The 12290-nt window shown below is 46.0% G+C and overlaps 1 long non-coding RNA gene across 1 annotated transcript; it reads right to left on the bottom strand.

The window, feature by feature from the left end:
- Window positions 1–8623: 8623 nt before the first annotated feature.
- LOC311197662 lies at window positions 8624–10647 on the bottom strand. Its single transcript, XR_014617651.1, has 3 exons — window positions 10361–10647; window positions 9955–10046; window positions 8624–9537 (listed from the first exon to the last, which is right to left on the bottom strand). It is a non-coding gene; the product is annotated as an uncharacterized lncRNA (long non-coding RNA).
- Between the last annotated feature and the right edge of the window lie 1643 nt (window positions 10648–12290).

Genomic DNA, 12290 nt, shown 5'->3' with positions numbered 1-12290 from the left:
CAGGTAAGCAGTGTGTGGAACTGAAAGCACTGTGTTGGTGAGGAGAAGTGGAGAAGAGAGATTTCACCATAGTTATCTTCACTTGCATAAAAATTAAACACCTACTCAAAACTAATTGGGCAGGCTTTTTTAATAGTCAGTAAAGCTAAGCATATCATCTAAGAGGTCAGCGTGGTGGACGTACCTTGCTCCACTGGTGACAGATGGAGACCAGACAAGTATGTGAGATAAGATACCCAGTATTTTGAGAGGACTAAATTTAGGTGGGTTGAATCCCACCCTTAGCATCTGATAAAGGGAATCTGAAAACGTGGCATAAATTCTTGCACATGGACAACCATCAACACTATTGCTATAGTTATTCATTTGTTGTGCCCACAGCTGGCACCCGAACCACCAGCTCATCACCAACGGCAGACGCAACACAAGCGAGTAGCGAGACTGATGTCTGACAAATTCTCCTTTCATTCAACTTTTACCTAAAATCACTGTAAGAAATTAATAACACTAAAATTAATAAAAGCCAATAAAGCTCTTTAAGAGCAACTACAGATACACAGAACAAACTTAAACATGGTAAAACCTGTCCACTCAGTCTTTCAGACCCTGTTGCTCTCTTGCTGTCTCTAGCAAGACTCTAGTTGACAGTAAACCAATTAGATTATTTTTAATGACAGCTATTTTGGGAGCAGTTGTCTGTTCTACACAAACACCTATTACCGTCCACGTAGGCCTTGGGACAGGAATGACAAAGGGAGGCTAGGATTAAATCAGGCCCTCTTGGGTTTTATGGTCATGAAACCAATCCCAACACTGGCAGTATTCAGGACCCGGATGACTGTGAGCTTGGAAGTAACATGGAATCCAGGCTCCTATTACTTTGCCCAGTCCCTCTCTGGCTTTATTGTAAACGAGGAATAATTCAGATTAAGTCAATAAAGTCAAGATCTCAATGCAGCCCAAAGTTTCTCTGCTAAAAAAGAAATAAAATCCTATATGCAAGACTCCGTTCCTTAGAGCAAGTTTTTTTCTGTACTCTCCCCTTTAAATCTGAAAGAAAGGGCACCATTCAGCAAAACAAAAAGCAGTTATTCAGTGTTTCATATACTAACAACATTCATTCTCAGGAAGTCTTTGTTGATTGTGCCTAGCATGTATAGTAATAAAGTAAAAGAAACACAGAACTGTGGTGTCTCCATATCCTATAGATGACATGAGACCATTGTCCCGTTATGTTTAAACAATGTGCCCCTGCTCATGGAGAGTCTCCCCAACAACAGTAACCAGTTACGAGAGGTCAAGCAATCTCTGTAGCCAATTAAAAATAGAATTTCTAGACACTGCTTCATTCAGATATTGTTTCTGGTTCGGAGAGTAATGAATGGTAGAAAATAAGGCAGATGAAACGTTATATGGCATCGACATAGCGTATGTAAACAACAATTATCTCCTCAGCGCCAATTCTGAGCTGGGTTTTGGTTTCAGTTCAAGTAGCATATAATCAAATATGAGTGCAATTTATCTGGGTGCTATGGTTAATTTAAAAAATGTTCAGAGAATTAATACGCATGTGTGCATATAGATTCAGAGCCTATACAGACATATGCTTATGTATATATACACATGCATATCGATGTAAGTAGCAGCCTTAAATTACAGACATAAGAAGATCCTTAAATTAAAAAACCTGAAGAGTTCTAATGTTGGGTAGTTAACAGACATGAAAGTCAAGTGAGCAAGAATGATTTCTTACTTCAATTTAGTATTTTTAGTACTAATTTATTTATAAACAGTAAATACGACGTATAATGAGAGCTCGCTAATGTTTTGCTGCCCACTGGGCATCCTTACAGTAAAAAGAAATAAAATGTATAAATGAACCTAGCTGCCTGATGGTGTAAAAAAATAACCTGCTGTAGTCAGCAGGACAGAGGGATAACAAAAAGCATTCAGTACTGGTGAGTCCCTGCTGAGTTTGGCTCTGCGCAGCAAATAGGCTACGGTCAGTCCTGGGCTGCAGTGGCTCCTGGAAGGTGCAAATGAAGGTTGGGATCCTGGTAGCACCAACCAGCAATTTCAGCTTTAACTCTGGTGTTGAACTGTTTTACAGAGCCATTTCCTTCCACATCTTTGGTTGGACTGAGAGTGATTTCTGGTGCTCTTTTTCTGTCCTCTCTTGAACACTCACTCTGTGTTTTTCTTCAATTGTTTTCTAGATAATTTCTTTTTGCAACACTGAGTTTTGCAACAGCCATTCCCCAAGTCATAGATTCTTGTTCCTTTTTTTTCTGCAGAGCTGTCATTTAATTTGATATGGCACTTTCGGGGATCTCCAACCTCCTTCTTCTCTGGCAAAGAGTAGTAATTTTGGCCACCACAACCCTTACAACCAATTGTACTGGGCTTTTAAATTTCCACATATTTGATTTCCTGATATTAAAGAGTGGTTTACTGCTGTATTTTATAAATCTTTCACAAAATTCAAGTTTCAAGTTCAGAGCTTGAGTGTCACTTCAGTGTTCTCCCTAGTTCCTCCTTGTTGTCAGGAAGATGATCCAGGATGGATGCTTCTCTGCTGAAATGTCTCCTTCCTGTTTCTTATCTATTATAAAATAAGGAACTTCTTCCAATTGTTTTCAGGGTTATTTTTCTGTGTGGAATGGACAGAGGTATGTTAACTCCTAGGTTTACAGATAGTTTAACCCACCTCAAGAACACTGGTGATTTAAACACTCTCTGAAACAGGCTCAGAGATTTCTTCTCATTTGTGTTAGTCTTTCCTTCTTATTATTCTACCTTTGTACTCACCTCTATCAATCTTTAACCCTGCTCTTAGGAGTTCCCTGACATAATTTATGATGTCGCTAACTGTAGCATCACTACGTCACATCTCTGCTACACCCATTAGATTTGCTGAGCACGGTTCGTGGCTGATTCAGCTGCATCAGGAAGGTCAAAAAATAACCTCTGGCACTTGGTATCACCTGGTCGTTTCCTATCATCTTGTCTTTGTACATAAGTGATGCAAACGTGAGAGGGGGGGAAATAAATCCTTACATTGGGGCATTCAGGGGAACAATGCAAGTTGGTTTAAGAGCTGTGCATTTTCTGTTTTCCAACAAGATTGGTCTGACAAGTAAATTAAAAAGTACATAAATAAACCGTCATTATGGCTGGGGGTATGTATTAGAAACTCTACAAAACCTTTGCTGCCTTCCTGCTGGCTCTGAGACAGGTGACAACTGCTAAATGCTATTCCCAGAAGTCTGTTGGCATCGATGGAAGGGCTGGTAGGACCCACATGCTGGTTTGCCTTGACACGGAAGCAGCCAACAGGTGAAAACCAGTCTTCCAAAAGGAAAGGAATCAGTTAGACACAAACAATAACTAAAAACAGAAAACCTGATTCTTTTTTCCAGTGGGCAACAGGAGAAAGTGACAGTGCATGGGAGCAGACAGCGTGTGGTAAGCGTGCGGCAGGATCCAGCCTGCGTTTCCAAAGCAGCTTTTTTGCCTGAATGCTCCCTTGGAAAGGGCTTGATTTCAACAGGACTGGATCACATCAAATTCAACACAAACTTGGCACTGTAAGAGTTAATAAAAACGGCCATGTGTTTCCACAAATGTATTAAAAGTATCCTGTTGACTAGGCCAGTGTGTTCATCGCTGCCCTGGGTATTTTTGCCTCTGTGGCTGCCAGAGAGGGAAAGAATCCTGATCTGTCCCACAGCCAAACCCTGGAGAATTAAACCTTTTGTCTCAGGAGCCTTTCACCTTCTTATGAAGCTTGGAAATTCTGGAGAGAAATCAGAAGCGATGGATGTTCTTGCCTTAAAGGAAATTCTGTGGTGGCGTGTTCCTTCTCCTGAAGATGTTCTGGTTTGCAGCTTGCCTCAAAAGGGAAATTCTGGAGCTCAGTACAGGGCCGAAAGGTTTTAATGTAGGTCTTGGAGCACAGGTTTGATGTGGTCTCCAACCCCAGCAATAACAACTGTCAGGGGAGAGCGCTGCTCTCTTGAAAAATGGCGATCAGTCTAACATGTTATTGATGGGTCATTCTGCCATTAAGGCTATGAAGGACATGAAATGTTGTGCTGCAGGGCATCAACCAGCCTCTCCGACAGCCTGGGCAGCAGTGGAAACTTAGCAAATCAGAAGACTGTAACGAGATTGCCCATTGTGGGGGGTTGTGTGTCTTTCTCTGAAGCATTTGATGCTGGCCACTGCTGGAGACAGGATATCGCATCGGCTGGACTACTAATCTGATTTAGAATAACAGACCTTTTATTCCTATTAAGTACGTCTCAGTACAGAGTCAGGTTTCAACTAGTACCAATGGCCATGAAGCACTAAAACCGCAGCCCAACCTACCTGGTGTAATTCTTCTCAAAGGGGATCAAACATGGTAAAATTCTACTTACTTACTCATGCCATGTCACTTTTTTCAAACAAGGAACAAAATATCAGTTTTATACTTCATATTTTTCCCCCATAAATTACCAAAGTAATGATGATGAATGATTTTGTACCTGGACGGCTAAATTCACATGACAGTTCTGCAGGGGAAATTTACTGGAAATAAGATTTGTGCATCTGAGTATAGCATTAGGTCTCAAAAACAGAGTAGCCTGTTTAGCTTTCTACATTGCAAAGGCTTCTCTCAAACAGCACTTCTCTTTTTGCCTGATCCTTGGATGTGGGAAGGATTTGTTTTCAGATGTGTACGCCTGCAGCACTTGCTCAGGATTTAGCTGCAAGCTGATCCCAGACGCAGCTTGCAGTAGTTATGCTTTTGCAGGGTCCCTTGTTCCAGCCGACTACTGCTGACCACAACTCTCATTTCCTCTCTGTGTGAATGTGAAATGAACACTAGCACAACAGCCTTTCTTAATACATGCCAAAGAGAAAAGGTCTTTTTCTGGTTTATATTTCAAATACAGGACCTCACCTCCAGGAAACCCGGGGGATTTATCAGTTTTGTCATATGTTGTACAACTTCTACCAGGATCATCATGCAGCATCTCTTTTTATTCATTTGCCCAGCACATAATCGTCCTAAAATGATCTCCAGCATGTACCAGCTGGCCTGGATCCTCCATTTGTGTTGTGTCATCATAGCTGAGAAACGTGGGGAGAAAAAGTCATGCAAATGGGATATGTCAACCATTGAGTAAATCTGGTACTATGAACCTTTCAGGGCAGGAACTCTGATATGTGCTTCTATGTGCTGTGCCTAAGACAGTGGGTACTGGCTCGAAGCCGTAACTGTAGATTCAAATACATAATAATAAGAAAAACAAAGCTAATTTTTCATGCCATCCCTTGGCCAGCACAGCAGAGCGCCAAAGAGAGGAGCTGATCCTTGCTTGTGCAACCACTCGCCTTGGTGGAAAAGCTGACCAAGACGAATAGATACATGAATTAGCAAGGAAAGTCCCCTGGCTCCTCCTGTACCCTGTTTATGTACCTGTACATAAAGTTCACAAGTCTTCCTTCTAATGGACTGCTAAACTAGAGCCAAAAAACCCCAAACCCACAGAATCGTGCTGGTTTAGGCTCTGTATCTCCTATATCCTTTCCTATGGTTACATCCCATGGATGTGCTTATCTCTCTGCACCACACATGAGCTCATCCATCTAAATAATTTAAAAGACCTATCTCCAGTGCAGAGGATGTGCCCCGCTGCTGCCTGCTTCCCTTGCCGACCCCTCATCGAGTTTCCCTGTGCTTGTGGGTGTCTTTACTTGCCAGACTCACTTGGGCCCATGGGCTTCAGTCAGTCTTTCCATACAGCTTTTGGCGATTCACCCTGCACGCTGTAAACCATTGCACAGCCCCGCAGCCTGCCCTGCCTCCTCGCAGCAGAGGAGGTGGGAAGGGCCAGGACGTCATTTAGAATTGTCACCAACTTCAGTTTACAGGAGGGCACAGCTGGGAGCTGCAGTGCCTGCAAAGCAGTCAGGGTGCCTGTTCTCTTGTCCTGTCCGTGAGAGTGCTAGCAGGGACAGCATGGGCAGGGCACCTCTTAAATTCCCCTGAGATCACCTCCAGGCACGTGTACATGCTGTCTGCATGCAATGCAGGGCTGGTCTGCAGGACGGCCTTGGAGCAGATCTCAAAAGCTTGTTTAAATTTAAGCTCTTGTATGTAAGGAATTTTTGAATTTAGTTTTTTTTCAGGGAAAACCCCACATTAATAATGTTCTAATTATAAAGCCTATTCAGCAAAATCTATTTGTAGTTCTTCAGTCTGACTGATTTAACCAGAAAATGATGTGCGTCCAGGAATTCGTATTGTTTGGGATGGAGACACATCTTTCAGGGGTCATTCCTTGGACCCTCATCTATGATGAGTATTATAGTTTAGTTGCTTTATGAAAGTAAGAAAAAAAAGAAAAAAAAGAAGAAAAAAAAAGAATGAGGAACACTTGCACTTTCTCTGTCCCTCAAAGATACCCAATTGGAGAAAAAGTAAGTGATGCTTCAACAGTTTGCTGTTACTCCCAGAAACATAAGCCACCTTTTTTGGTGGGTAAAAGACCTGTCTGAGATTGGGGATGATGATATAAGGTACCATAAAAACATTTAGCAGGGGAAAGTCATGGCATTGTTTGGGTTGCAAGAGATGTCTGGAGGCCAATTATTCCATCTGCTCAAGCAGGATCAGCCAGTGCAGGTTGTCCATGACCGTATCTGGTTGGGTTTTGAGCATCCTTGTAGAGGCTCCACAATCTCTCTGGGCAACCTGAGCTGAAGTTCACCCTCACAGTAAAATAAGTCTTATGTTCAGATTGAATTTACTGGGTTTTATCCTGTCTCCATTATCTCATCCTGTGAGTGGGTACCACTGAGAAGAGCCTGGCTCCCTCTTCTTCAGCACTGGCACTGATGAGATCTCTCCAAGGCCTCTATTCCTGGAGCTCTCAGTCCTTCCTTCTGTGGGAGATGCCCCCATCCCTGCCTTCCAAAAAATGTACCCTCTAAGCAAGCTAGACTGAACGGAGAGGCAGTGATGTGCTGGGTCACATGTGTGACAGTGCAGGATCCTCACAGAGGTCACCTGTGCAGGCACACTCCTGCTGGCCCTTAATTCTTCTCCCAGGCATCAGAGGAGGCTGTTTGCTGTCAAACCCATCTTCTGAAGTTGGTAGCTTTGTGCTATCTTGGAGCAGAGTATAAAGAAAAGAATTATAACCCCTGCAAGGGATGTGTCTTGCCAGGGGTTGCCTTTGCTGCCTGAAGTCCTAGAGAGGAAAGGCAGCCTCAAACTTTGAATGTTAAAAGGAACAAACCCTGTCTTTATTTCCTCTGGTTTTACATGAGATCCGTCCCTGAAGAAACCAGGCTGCATCTGTCACAAGCTCCATCGCCTTGAGTTTCTTTGGGTTTTTTTTCTTCTCTTTTTTATTCCCCTTGGACAGTTTTACAGTCCTGGTGTATAAAAGTGTCTCTCCACACCCTTCTCAAAAGGCCTACTCGTATCTTCAATAGATCTGCACCTCGTGTAGGGGGTTTTTTTTGTTGTGTCTTTGAGGTGGGATTGGGATACATTATTTTATCAGGCTCAGCCTTTCTTTGTTGAATGCAGCCTATAATAAGGAATAAAACACCCGTTCCTGACACCATTTCAAATAACACGGTGCCACACCGCTCAGGGATGGATTTTGAAGGGGATGGTTGATGTCGCTAAAGTGCCTTTTCTCCAGATGTTTCCAAGCTGGAAGTCATCATTTCCACTGCCAATCTTATGAGGAGAATTATTTTTATTAATAAAACTACACAGTTCAGGAGAAAGGAGAGATAAACCCCCTCCCACCTTGGTGTTTCAAGCTCTAAAAAATAATGTAAGAAACAAGAAATGCTATGGTTCTGTGACAGACAGAGAAATGCCGTGCAGGCTCAGGCCTGAGGACCTGGGGTGCAATAAAAACCCTCCAAAACCAACCCCCCGAATTCCTCCTTCTTTGGGAAGCGGCCTGAGAGCGCAGCCCGCCCGTCGGCACCGCGGATACCGGGGAAAGGGCTGCGAGGGGAGCCCCAAAACCCCCGGGGAAGCCGCAGCCGCCCTTGGGAGAACGAGGATTTATGTGGCGGGTTCCGGGCTGCCGGGGGTCTGGGGTGCCTGACGAGCGGGCGGGGAAGCGGCGGCGTCTAACCCCGGGGGGGGCCCCGGCCCACCCGCGCCGTGGCGGGGCGGGGGCGAGGGGCCTCCTGCGCCCCGCCGGGGGAGGGGAGGCTTCCCCGCCCTCGCAACGGTTGCCGGGGAGCGGGGGCCGGGCTTCGGCGCGGCCGGGCGGGGCCGTGGCGGCTCCGCCCCGCTCCTTTCGGCCGCCTACAGGCCCCATGGTGCCGCGCGGGGTGGTGGCGTGTGACGCGGCGGGGAGTGGGGGAGGAGGAGGAGGTGGGGGTCCGTCTCGCCCCTGCCGTGTCCCCTTTCTCGGCTCGGCAGACGCCATGTTGGTTTGAGCCGAAGATGACAGGGGGCGGCTACGGGCGAGGTTCGCGCTGAGGACCGGCAGCTGCGGCTCGCAGCGGGGCGAAGCCGCCGCGGCTCAGCGCTGCTCGCGGGGGAGGGGAGGGGAGGGGAGGGGGGGGGCGCCCCTGCTGCGCCGCCGAGGGCGCCCGGAGACGTCGGAGGACGAGGCGGGGTAGGGAGGGCGGGCTGAGGAGGAGGAGGAGGGGGCGGCGATGCGAGCGGAGACCTGAGGCTGCGGGAGGCGGCCGCCGTTGAACGCCCCCCGGCCCCCGCCGAGTGCTGTCGCCGCCGGAGCGCCGCGGGGGGAGGGCTTTCCCCTTCGGCCGCCCCTCAGGCAGCCTTCCCCGGCCCGTCTCCACGCCAGACCCTGTTGAATGTGGCACACCGCCTAGGAGGGGGGGGGGGCGAAGCCCGGCGTCCTCCCCAGCGGCCCCGGGCCCACCCCGGCCCTCCTGCCTGCTTGTCCCGCCGCCGAGGGCAGGAGCTCCCGTGTCGCCTGCGCTGACTGAGGAGGTGACTTGGACGCACCATTATCCCGTGAATCATCCCGTCGTCATTTGTCAAGGCTGGGAGAGAGGAGGAAGAGGGAGAGAGGGGGGGAAAAAGCCCTCACGCAGCTCATGTGGCGGTGTAGTCCTGCCTGGTCTACCTGGCACCGCTGGTGCTGCTGCTGCCGCCGCCGCCGCTGCTGCTGCTGACAGGGATCTGCTGCCATCTCTGGTCTCCCGCTGGCTCCTCCGGTACAGCCCCGGCACCGCTTGTCCCTGGATATTCCTCCTCTTCAGCCGGCCGCCTCCTCCGCTGCTCATCGGGCACCTTTTTCGTAGGGACGTGGAAGTTGCTGCCTGCGACACTGACACCGGTCTCTTGCTTCTTGAAGATCTCCGGCGGCTTCTTCGTGGTGCTTTATTATTATTATTATTATTGGGGCTTTTTTTTTAATTTTTAAGTTGATTTTAGGCCGTTTAGGGTAACATCAAGATGTCCAGCAGCGTTCCAGCTGATATGGTAAGTCTGGCACTCCTTATATAATGGTATTACGGAATAACGTTGATTTCGGCCTGTTTTGGCAGGGAAGATGGAAAGAAGAGAGGCGTGGGAAGAGGGGGGGGGGGAAAGGTCTCGGTTACATATTTAAGGAACAACAAGTTCCCAGTTAATATCCCCCCTCCTGCCCCAGATGCTGGTTCTGCTTTGCTTTTTGGTAGTGGAGTGGGGAAATCTGCAGCGTCGCCTTCTGTGCAGCCAGGCAAGGGGGGGGGGATGTCTGCTTTCCCTTACCTATGGCAGTGAGGAGCTGACTGCTCTCCCCTATTCCATGTAGCACTGAGCTCTGCCGAGCGATTTTGGGGAGGGGGGCTGGGGGAGAGCATCACCACGTAGAACATTCAGAATGATTTAAGCTGTTTTTCTCTCTTTTTTTTTTTCTTTTTTCCCCCTCCCCCTTCATTCTAAAGCAGCTGATATTTAAGTCTCACCCTTCTTCCTTTTCTTCTCTGAAACTTCGCTTTGTTTCTTAACCGACGCTTTGTCTTCTGATGTTGATGGGAAGTTTAAATCTCTTCACTTGCTGCCGGGTCAAGAGCGAGAGAGGAATGCTCATATGCGTTTATTTACAGAGCGAGGTCCTTTGTGCACTAGCTGCAATCTGGACATTTTTCAAGGGCACTCCTAGTACTTCTTATGGCGGACTGTACTTCAGCCTGTGTTGGGTACTGGGCTCGGTACACTGGAAATAAGGAAGGTGTAGCAAGGCACGAGGAGGGAGGGTGAATCAGGGCTGCAAGGTAATCTGCCTGTTCAGCACGATTATCCCCATTTCTATATATATATATATTTCCATAAATCACTTCACTGGAGGAAAATAAAAAGTTTGTTACGTACCTCCCCATGAATTTTCACATTTAAAGCTGCTTTTTTCTTCTTCTTCTTCTTTTTTTTTGAAAGCAGCAGACATTTCGTTGAGTAGTGTTTTTGCTGGTGGTGAAGGGGGGGTTGTGTTTTTTTTTTTTTCCAGGACAAAGTTCTGTTTTGAGAGTAAAACCTGCCCCATTAGCGATTAATACAACCGAGTAGCTTTTCTTTCAGCCAGGGATACCCAATTCCTGGTGCGTGTATGTATGACAAGTGGGCTATTGAAGGAATGGTGCCCTGTAGTTGCTCACTTTCAGTGCTTCCCTCACAGGCTTTTCTACTGCAGTCAAAATGAGTGAATTCTGCAGGGGAAAAAAAACCCCAAACAACCAGAAAGGCAAAAAAGCAGAAACAGTGAAATACAGATGAGCAAATGCGATTTTAAACTCTCTTCTCCCCTGCTCCCCCCTTCTGCCTTTCTCAAATGCTATAAATACGTTTTGCCCCCAGGAAGAAAAGAGTGATGAGGATGCTGTTGCCTCAGAATTAAATCCTTTAAACTTAATTTGGGTGTATTTCTTTTTAGGGTGTCTCTGGCTGTTAGAGTACTCTGAACCCCCTTCTCATTTCCACGTGTCCATCATGCATTATATCACAGAAATCCCTTCCTTAGCTGTGTAGGGTTAGATCCAAATCTCTCGGTGCAGCTTTTTTAATTGCCTGGAGGAGTCCCCTTGTCAGGGCCAGGGAACACTCCTCTTCCGTCTCACCCTGGGCTGAGCACAGTGCCACCTCCACCTTACTTCTGGCTCCTGCCTGCCTGGGAATCGTGATGCTGCCACTAGGCTTGTAACGTGTGACACTTGACGTTCTGTACAAAATACCGGTGGAATAGGATTTTTGTTCCTATGAAAACCGCCTCCTCCTGTTGTTATGATGTAATGAGTGTACCAGTGACAAGGATAGCTAGACCTTGTGATGCTTTGTTTCTTCAGATCAGGAAGAAGCTTGTTATACACAGCGATGTTTAAATACTGAGTCATGACAAAAACATTTGAATGAAGATGTTACCAGTGTTAATAGAATTGAACTGGATAGATAGGCATATTCTGGGCTGGATCCGGGTAATTTTGTTGAGTTTCTGTGTTAGCTGCAGCTTCTCTCTGAAAGTTAGAAGCTGTGCTGTAGAAATCCACGTTATTATTTGAAGTTAATGAATGTTATTTTGTAAAAAAAAGAGCACTTGAAAACTCATTTTGGGTCTCATTTTGTCACATTCCTTAACAAGCTCCTTTGAAATAAAGAGGAAAGAAAAATGGGATCTTTGATTGCTCTTTAAATGGGAACACTTACCAGGCTGTCACCTTGCCTGTATATGTTTGTATTTAGTGTAAGATTTTGCAGTTTGCATTTCTTGTCCACCCACTGTGTAATTTGCATTTACCAAAAAATGATTTCCCATTCCTGTAGGAGTTGGCATCAGGGTGATGGAGTGTCATGTTACGAGGACTCCTTCATAGTTAGTAAATCTGCTGTGAATTACTTAAGTATTATAATAATTATGTTTCAAACTGTTTATGTCAGATTCATGAAGTAACCCTCTCATAATAATAATAATAATAATAAAACTATTGTAATTGCTGTCTCTTAAAGATGTGATAATTTGTCTTCCTGTCCCACCTTTGAGAAGGATCTGCTATACATAAATTCATAGTAAATTATGAAATCTTAAATCAGCTTTTTACTTGGATGTAGGCATAATTTGATCCAGCCTCCCTTTTTCTCTGACATTTAGTTGACTTCTTTCCAGAGGGACAGCAGATTTGACCAGCTAACCATTTCAACACCACTTCTTAAATAATTAACACAGGACTTCATCATTTGCATTCCACTAATAAATTGGATAGTGACACACCACATTCCTGGTATTGTGAGTTTGCGGTGCCTTACTCCTTAGCAA

This window comes from Gallinula chloropus (genome assembly GCF_964237585.1).
Source record: "Gallinula chloropus genome assembly, chromosome: 1".
In the NCBI taxonomy this organism is placed as follows: domain Eukaryota; kingdom Metazoa; phylum Chordata; class Aves; order Gruiformes; family Rallidae; genus Gallinula; species Gallinula chloropus.
Note: the sequence above shows the minus strand (reverse complement) of the source record. Positions and strands in the feature narration are given on the sequence as shown.